This window comes from Petaurus breviceps, unplaced genomic scaffold (assembly GCF_028583685.1).
Source record: "Petaurus breviceps papuanus isolate PSGF00001 unplaced genomic scaffold, PetGlider_PUasm1.0 99, whole genome shotgun sequence".
NCBI classification, from domain to species: Eukaryota; Metazoa; Chordata; class Mammalia; order Diprotodontia; family Petauridae; genus Petaurus; species Petaurus breviceps.
Genome location: NW_027187465.1, coordinates 10,011,126 through 10,017,125, shown reverse-complemented (window position 1 = coordinate 10,017,125; position 6,000 = coordinate 10,011,126). Strand labels below are relative to the sequence as shown.

Below are 6,000 nucleotides of genomic sequence, written 5' to 3'. Positions count from 1 at the left end.
GTGTCAGGACTGGGAGGGGCCTGAGAACAGGGGATGTGTCAGGACTGAGAGGGCCTCAGAACAGGGGATGTCAGAGCTGGGAGGGTCTTTAGAACAGGGGATGTCAGGACTGGGAGGGGCCTGAGAACAGGGAATACGTACATCCTGTGACAATCTCCCTTTGAAATGCACCCCACACACACATTCTGTCTGCCACCCAAATACTTGAAGGGTGACTCCAGTGTCCAAACCCACCTCCATGAAGCCCTCCCTGACTACCCAATCATCATCCACCTCTGAACTTCCATGCCCTCCCTCTATGGACCATCCAACTCAACCCTTGTTCATTCTGTCTTGTTCTGTTTACTGATGGCCCCCTATCAATATGTCTTGTCTCTCCAACTAGGCTGTAAGCTTCCTGAGGGCCAAGGCAGTGCTTTCTGTTTGTAGGTCTACCCCTCAGCAATGGGCACAGCATATCTGTTCAGGGGACACTTGTCAGATGACTGACTGAAAGATAACTATGTTGAAGTTTTTCTGTTTTTAATCTCTTCCGAGAGACTCAACACTAATTCTATTTTTAACCAACTCCCTCCCCCCCATTTGGGCTCCACCTCCTTCCCCAGGAACTGAAACCTTGGCCAAGCCAGCCACACACCCCACAGCCCTGAAACCTTGCTGGGGTGAGATCCCTGTCTGTGGGCTGAGAGCCCTGGGCCCTGTGTCTGTCCTTGCCCTACCCTGCTCTACCCCCAGCCCACCCGCCAACCTCAGTCATCCCCGGCAGGCCCTTAACTTCATCCTTCTCTCTCCTGGGTCTCCCTTCTGAAAATAATTTTGTTGGAGACAAAAAGAGCCAAAAGGCTCTTCTGCTCCAGGGCTATTGGAGAAGGTTTCTCCTCCTCCCCCCCCCCGCCCCCCATGACGTAGCCTGGGAGAAGATGAGAACCAGATGACGAGGCAGCTAACTCCTGCCCACGCAGCGGCCAGATAGGCTTCTCTGGGCATGAGCCCCCACATGCCAAGACCCCATCTGGCGCAAATTGGCCAAGCTGATTAATAAATTCCTGACAGCCCACTTTGGGGATGGAAACTTTGGCATGAATTTCCAAGAGCCTGGAGTGCTTGGGGCCCAGGTGGGAGGGAAGACACCAGTTTCATGGTATTAGGGCACACAGTGGGAGGTGGACAGGCTATCCTATAATTTAAGACAAGGATGGATTAGACAACCACTCTAGGGCCTCTGAGATCCCGGGATTCAGGAATTTCAAGATTCCATGATTTCCAAATTCAGAGTCCTGGGCAGTTAGCTGGTACAGTGGGTAGAGCGCCAGGTCTGGAATCAGGAAGACCTGAGTTCAAATGTGGCCTCACACACGTACTAGCTGTGTGACCCTGGGCAAGTCACTTCACCCTGTTTGCCTCAGTTTCCTCAACTGTAAAATGAGATGGAGAAGGAAATGACAACAAACCACTCCAGTATCTTTGCCAAGAAAACCCCAAATTGGGTCACAGACAGTCGGACACAACTGAACAAGATTTTCTAATTTGGTGATTATATCTAAGACTCCAACTTTTTTTCATTGTAAGCATCTATAGTTTCAAAACTCTCTCCTTTTATTTTTTTTGGGGGGGGAGGGGGAAGGCTAGGCAATTGGGATTAAGTGACTTGCTCAAGGTCACACAGCTAGTAAGTGTTAAGTGTCTGAGTCTGGATTTGAACTCAGGTCCTCCTGACTTCAGGGCCAGTGCTCTATTCACTGCACCACCTACCTGCCCCAAGACTCTCAGCAAGTGTATGGTCTTGATTCTAAAAAAAATATGATTCTAATATTCTTTAATTATGTAATTAGATGATTCTAAAATAATAAATGTGGGTGATGCTATTTCCTAATTCGACAACTAATTGATCCCCAAGATTCCAAATTTCTGATTCCAAGATCCTCTAATGTGATGTTTATGAGTCTCAGAATGTTTGGTCCTAAGAGTCTGGTCTTCAATAATTCAATGATTTCTGGGCTCCGTGATTCCATGGGGGGCCTTGGGGTACAATGGACAGAGCTCTGGCTTTGGACTAGGAGGTTACAACCAGCCTTTATACCCCCTGTTCTAAAGCCCCACCCAGCTCTGACATCCTCTGTTCCAAGGCCCCTCTCAGTCCTGACATCCCCTGTTCTAAGGCCCTTCCCAGCCCTGACATCCCCTGTTCTAAAGTCCCTCCCAACTCTGACATCCCTTGCTCTAAGGCCCCTCCCAGCTCTCATAGTCCTGTGATGCTTTAAACAGGAGCCTCTTCTCCTAAACAGGAGGTCAAGGGTCACTTCTGCAGTGACTGGGAGGAATGGTTGCTGAAGTAACAAATGAGGAGAATGAGAAGAAGAAAGAGCCCTTTTCTCATGTCTCAGCTGAGGATCCACATGCCCCCAATCCCAAGGCCTACTCCCCCCTAAATCATCATCTTACAAAACTTTCCAACATCATCGTCTTTGGTCCTACCTCCTTTGTGACCTTGGCTAAGTTACTTCCTGTCCCTTGGCCTCAGTTCCTCCCGTTGCAAAAGATGCCGTTGAGCCTCTGTGGTCCTTCCCAGACTAAAAGTCCGGTGATTCCCTGAGACAGAGAGCAGACTGTAACTAACTCAATCCACTTTCTCCAGCTTCTCACCATCTCTAAGGGATGATTTTTTTCCCAAGGTCAGCTCCCATCTTGGTCATTTTCAGGAACCTTCCTAGGGGAAACCCAGGCCCTGCCCTATAGACAGGGGAGGAGGGGCAGGGAGAGATACCAGCTCCCCTGAGAAGGCAGGATGGCTGCCCATTCGCCCACTGGGGGTTCTGGCTCTTTGGGAAGGGCAGCTTGGCTTTGGCCCCAGCCCCTAGACACAGACAGAGTCCCAAGCCCTCAGGTCATAGGATGCAAGGCTGGAAGGAAACCTCCATGGTGCCTCATTCAACCTCCATTAGCTTCATGATGAGGGAACCAAGGCCTAGAGAGGTCTCACCTAGACTTACCCAAGGTCACACAGGACAGTAAGGAACTGCAACTCAATCCCCGCTTTCTTTCCCCATCTCTCCCCCTATCCCTTGCTTTCTGAGTGGTGCTCCCAGACCAAGACCCCTCTGCAACCTCGTCTTTCTCCATGTTCTTAAAGTCAGCCTCAGTGGTTTTCTCCAAATCAAGCAGACTTGGGTTTTGACCTCTTTACATGTGACATGTTTATTTCCAATCTCTCCTCCACACAGCTGCCAAATGGATATTCCTACGGCCCAGTTCTGACTCTCACTCCCTGGCTCAAGAAACTGGTTCATTATTGCCTTGAGCATGCAATCTGGCGCTGGCCTACCATTCCAGGCTGGTTCTCCATTACTTTCCCTCAAGGTTCCAATCATGCCTGCCACCTTACTGTTCCCTCTACATTCCATCTCCCATCTCCCACCTCCAAACTTTTGCCTAGACTATCTCTTCAGCCAGGAATGCACCCTCTTCTCAAGCCAAGGCCCTTGGAATCACTCCCTAGCTTTCTCCATACTTCAGCTCAGTGATGTTTTCCGATGTTATCCCTTTTAAGCCCCCTCCATTGCTTTGTGTATTTTCTGTGTACACCCCCTACCCTTAGCAATAAGCTTTTTAAGAACAGGGCCTTTGCCCAGCTCAGAGCCTGACAAATAGGCTAAGTTAATGACAACATTTGCATATTTAATAAATGCTTGTTGAATGAATAAATTACTGAATATGCTGATTACACAAATGTGCCCCTTCCCCTCCCAGGAAAGACCCATGTAGGTCCTTTGGTACCCTGGAGAGCAGAGTCCTCTGCCTGTCTGAGAGGGGTCCTCTTGGGCCACTGGGCAGGCGGGTGGAGTCACAGGGAGAAGGAGACAAGGAAGGGGGCCCGCACACAGAAAACCTGGTTCCAATTAAAGAAAAAGCAAAGAACAAGACTATGGCGGGACTGAGACTCCAAGGCTGCAAAGCCCTCCCAGCTTCCCTCTCTCCTCTGGGGCCTTCTGACCTTTTCCTCTCTCCCTCTGGCCCAGGGCTCTGGGATCCAATCCCCACCCCCACCCCTGCACCCGTTACCAGTGGAAAGGGGACAGGAGGGGGGCATTCTCCCAGAAGAAAGAAAATGAAGCGAAAAGGGCCCCAGGGCCTTCCCCTGCCCCCCTATTCAGCCAGCTCTGGCCTGACTGTCTGAGGGGCCAAAGGAGCTGGGTTTCCCAATGCCCCCCAAAGGCCCCAGTCAGCACAACCTCTGTGGACTCTTCTGACGCCTAAAAACTGGGGCACAAAGATGTACCCTGACCCCCACACGTCTACATTACAACACACTCAACATATAGGTATATATGCAGACACTCACACGGAAACACACAAGGATCCATATAGACAGACACACTGCCCTACATTGACCCATATGCAGGCACACATTGATCCATATAGATTCACAGACAGCCCCAGAGAGCACACACACACACACACACACATACACACGGACACAGACACACACTCACAAACACATACATACACACACACTCGTGCACATACACAGACACACACAGACACCCATTGAGATACACAGTCCTCTACACACAGATCAATCATACACACACACAGAAACAGTCCCACAAATTCAGGGGGTATGGAGGGCTGCAGGGAGTGAGGAGAGACAAAAGCCTGAGATTATAGGGAGCCAGCTAGAGGAAGCCAAGTGTCCAGTCCCATGAATGCACACTGACCTGAATCTCCATCCAACTACTGTGAATCCCACCCCCCACACACATACACACACCCCACGAACCCACAGACAATCTTAACAGCTGCCTGTATGTTCCATACTTAGCCCAGCTCCCCAGACACACATGTGTAGGCAGACACCGGACACCGTCTGTACAGCCAAGACCCAGGCAGGCACCACTGGGGGCACCTAGCCTGTCTCAGCTACCTAAACACGCTCAGAACTGAGGCTTCCAATTGGGAAAGTCGGGGGAAGGGTGTGAGTGGGTCAAGGCTGGTCCAAGTTTAGTCTTCTAGTCCCAGGACAGGTCGAGCCAGAGCTGGGGAGCCTGGGCTGCTGGAGAGGAGGGGAGGAGACAGAGAGGGTGACAGGGCAGTGTTTGGACAGGGGCAGAGGAGTCTAGCCGCCAGCCCTGGGGAGCCTCAGGGAGGACAGGAGACCCCAGAGCTCCTCTTCCACCCCGACCTGGACCTCGCTGCCCAGGGAAGCCCAGACTCACCAGAGGAGCTGCAAAGGGAGGTTTCAGGATGCCTGGATCCCCACGACTGAGGCTGGATGGAGTCCCACAGCCCAGCAGCCAGGGATGGGGAGCCTTCTGGAGTCCTAGCCTAGGAGCGGGGTGCTGATCCCAGGCCCCTGCCCCTCTGCCCCCCTGCCCTCCTGCCCACCTCCCCTTCCTCCAGCCAGCCAGCCAGCCAGCCTCAAGCTCACAACTGAGAGAGGCCAGCCCCACCAGCTTGCTTTCATTAAAGGAGTTTCAAGTGGGGACAGGCAGGGCTGGGGGAGGGGAGGGGGCAAAGGGATGGGAGGGACTGAGGGAGGGAGGGACTGAGGGCTGAGCTCCACCAGGGGCCACACACACACACACACACACACACACACACACACACACACAATTGGGGGCGATGGGAGGAGGGACTAGAGGACTTTGTTCTTTTCTCTCTTCTGGCTTTTCTGGAAAGCAAAGTTTCCCTGAGTCAGGGGGTCCCAAGGAAAGCAGGAGAGAGAGGGAGGGAAGAAGAAGGGAGAAAGGAAGAGGCCCTTGGCACCAGGACAGTGGGTAAGGATGAGGGGACCTTGGAAGCCAAAGTGAAGAAGGAAAAATCACCCATTCTGAGCTTGACTCAGTGTTTCCATGGGGGGAGGGGAGAGGCAAGACTCAGGGCAATGTGGGAGACAGAGTGTACAAAGAGAGAGAGGAGCAAAGGAGGAGGAAGTGAAGGCACCCAAGCACCCCCGGGCCCCCAGGCACCTTCCGCAAGGAGACCCCAGACAAACACATGCCC

At 52.2% G+C, this 6,000-nt stretch overlaps 1 protein-coding gene and 1 long non-coding RNA gene across 7 annotated transcripts in view; one reads left to right on the top strand and one right to left on the bottom strand.

Annotated features, from left to right (window-relative positions):
• The window catches only part of TMEM119 (transmembrane protein 119), a 9,155-nt gene extending 3,667 nt beyond the window's left edge, over nt 1–5,488 (bottom strand). Inside the window, exons 1-3 of one of the 3 annotated variants that reach the window (XM_069081882.1) lie at nt 5,214–5,488; nt 3,775–3,886; nt 2,476–2,589 (exon numbers count right to left, since the gene is read on the bottom strand). The gene's annotated coding sequence lies outside the window, so the exon portion shown is untranslated. The remainder of the gene's footprint in view (nt 1–2,475; nt 2,590–3,774; nt 3,887–5,213) is intronic. The other 2 variants (XM_069081881.1, XM_069081883.1) reach the window with 2 other exon arrangements.
• Nucleotides 5,489–5,602: 114 nt separating this feature from the next.
• LOC138156559 (uncharacterized) overlaps nt 5,603–6,000 on the top strand; it is a 33,142-nt gene continuing 32,744 nt past the window's right edge. For all 4 annotated transcript variants that reach the window (XR_011167182.1, XR_011167181.1, XR_011167180.1 and 1 more), the window contains exon 1: nt 5,603–5,774. This is a non-coding gene — a long non-coding RNA (uncharacterized lncRNA). The remainder of the gene's footprint in view (nt 5,775–6,000) is intronic.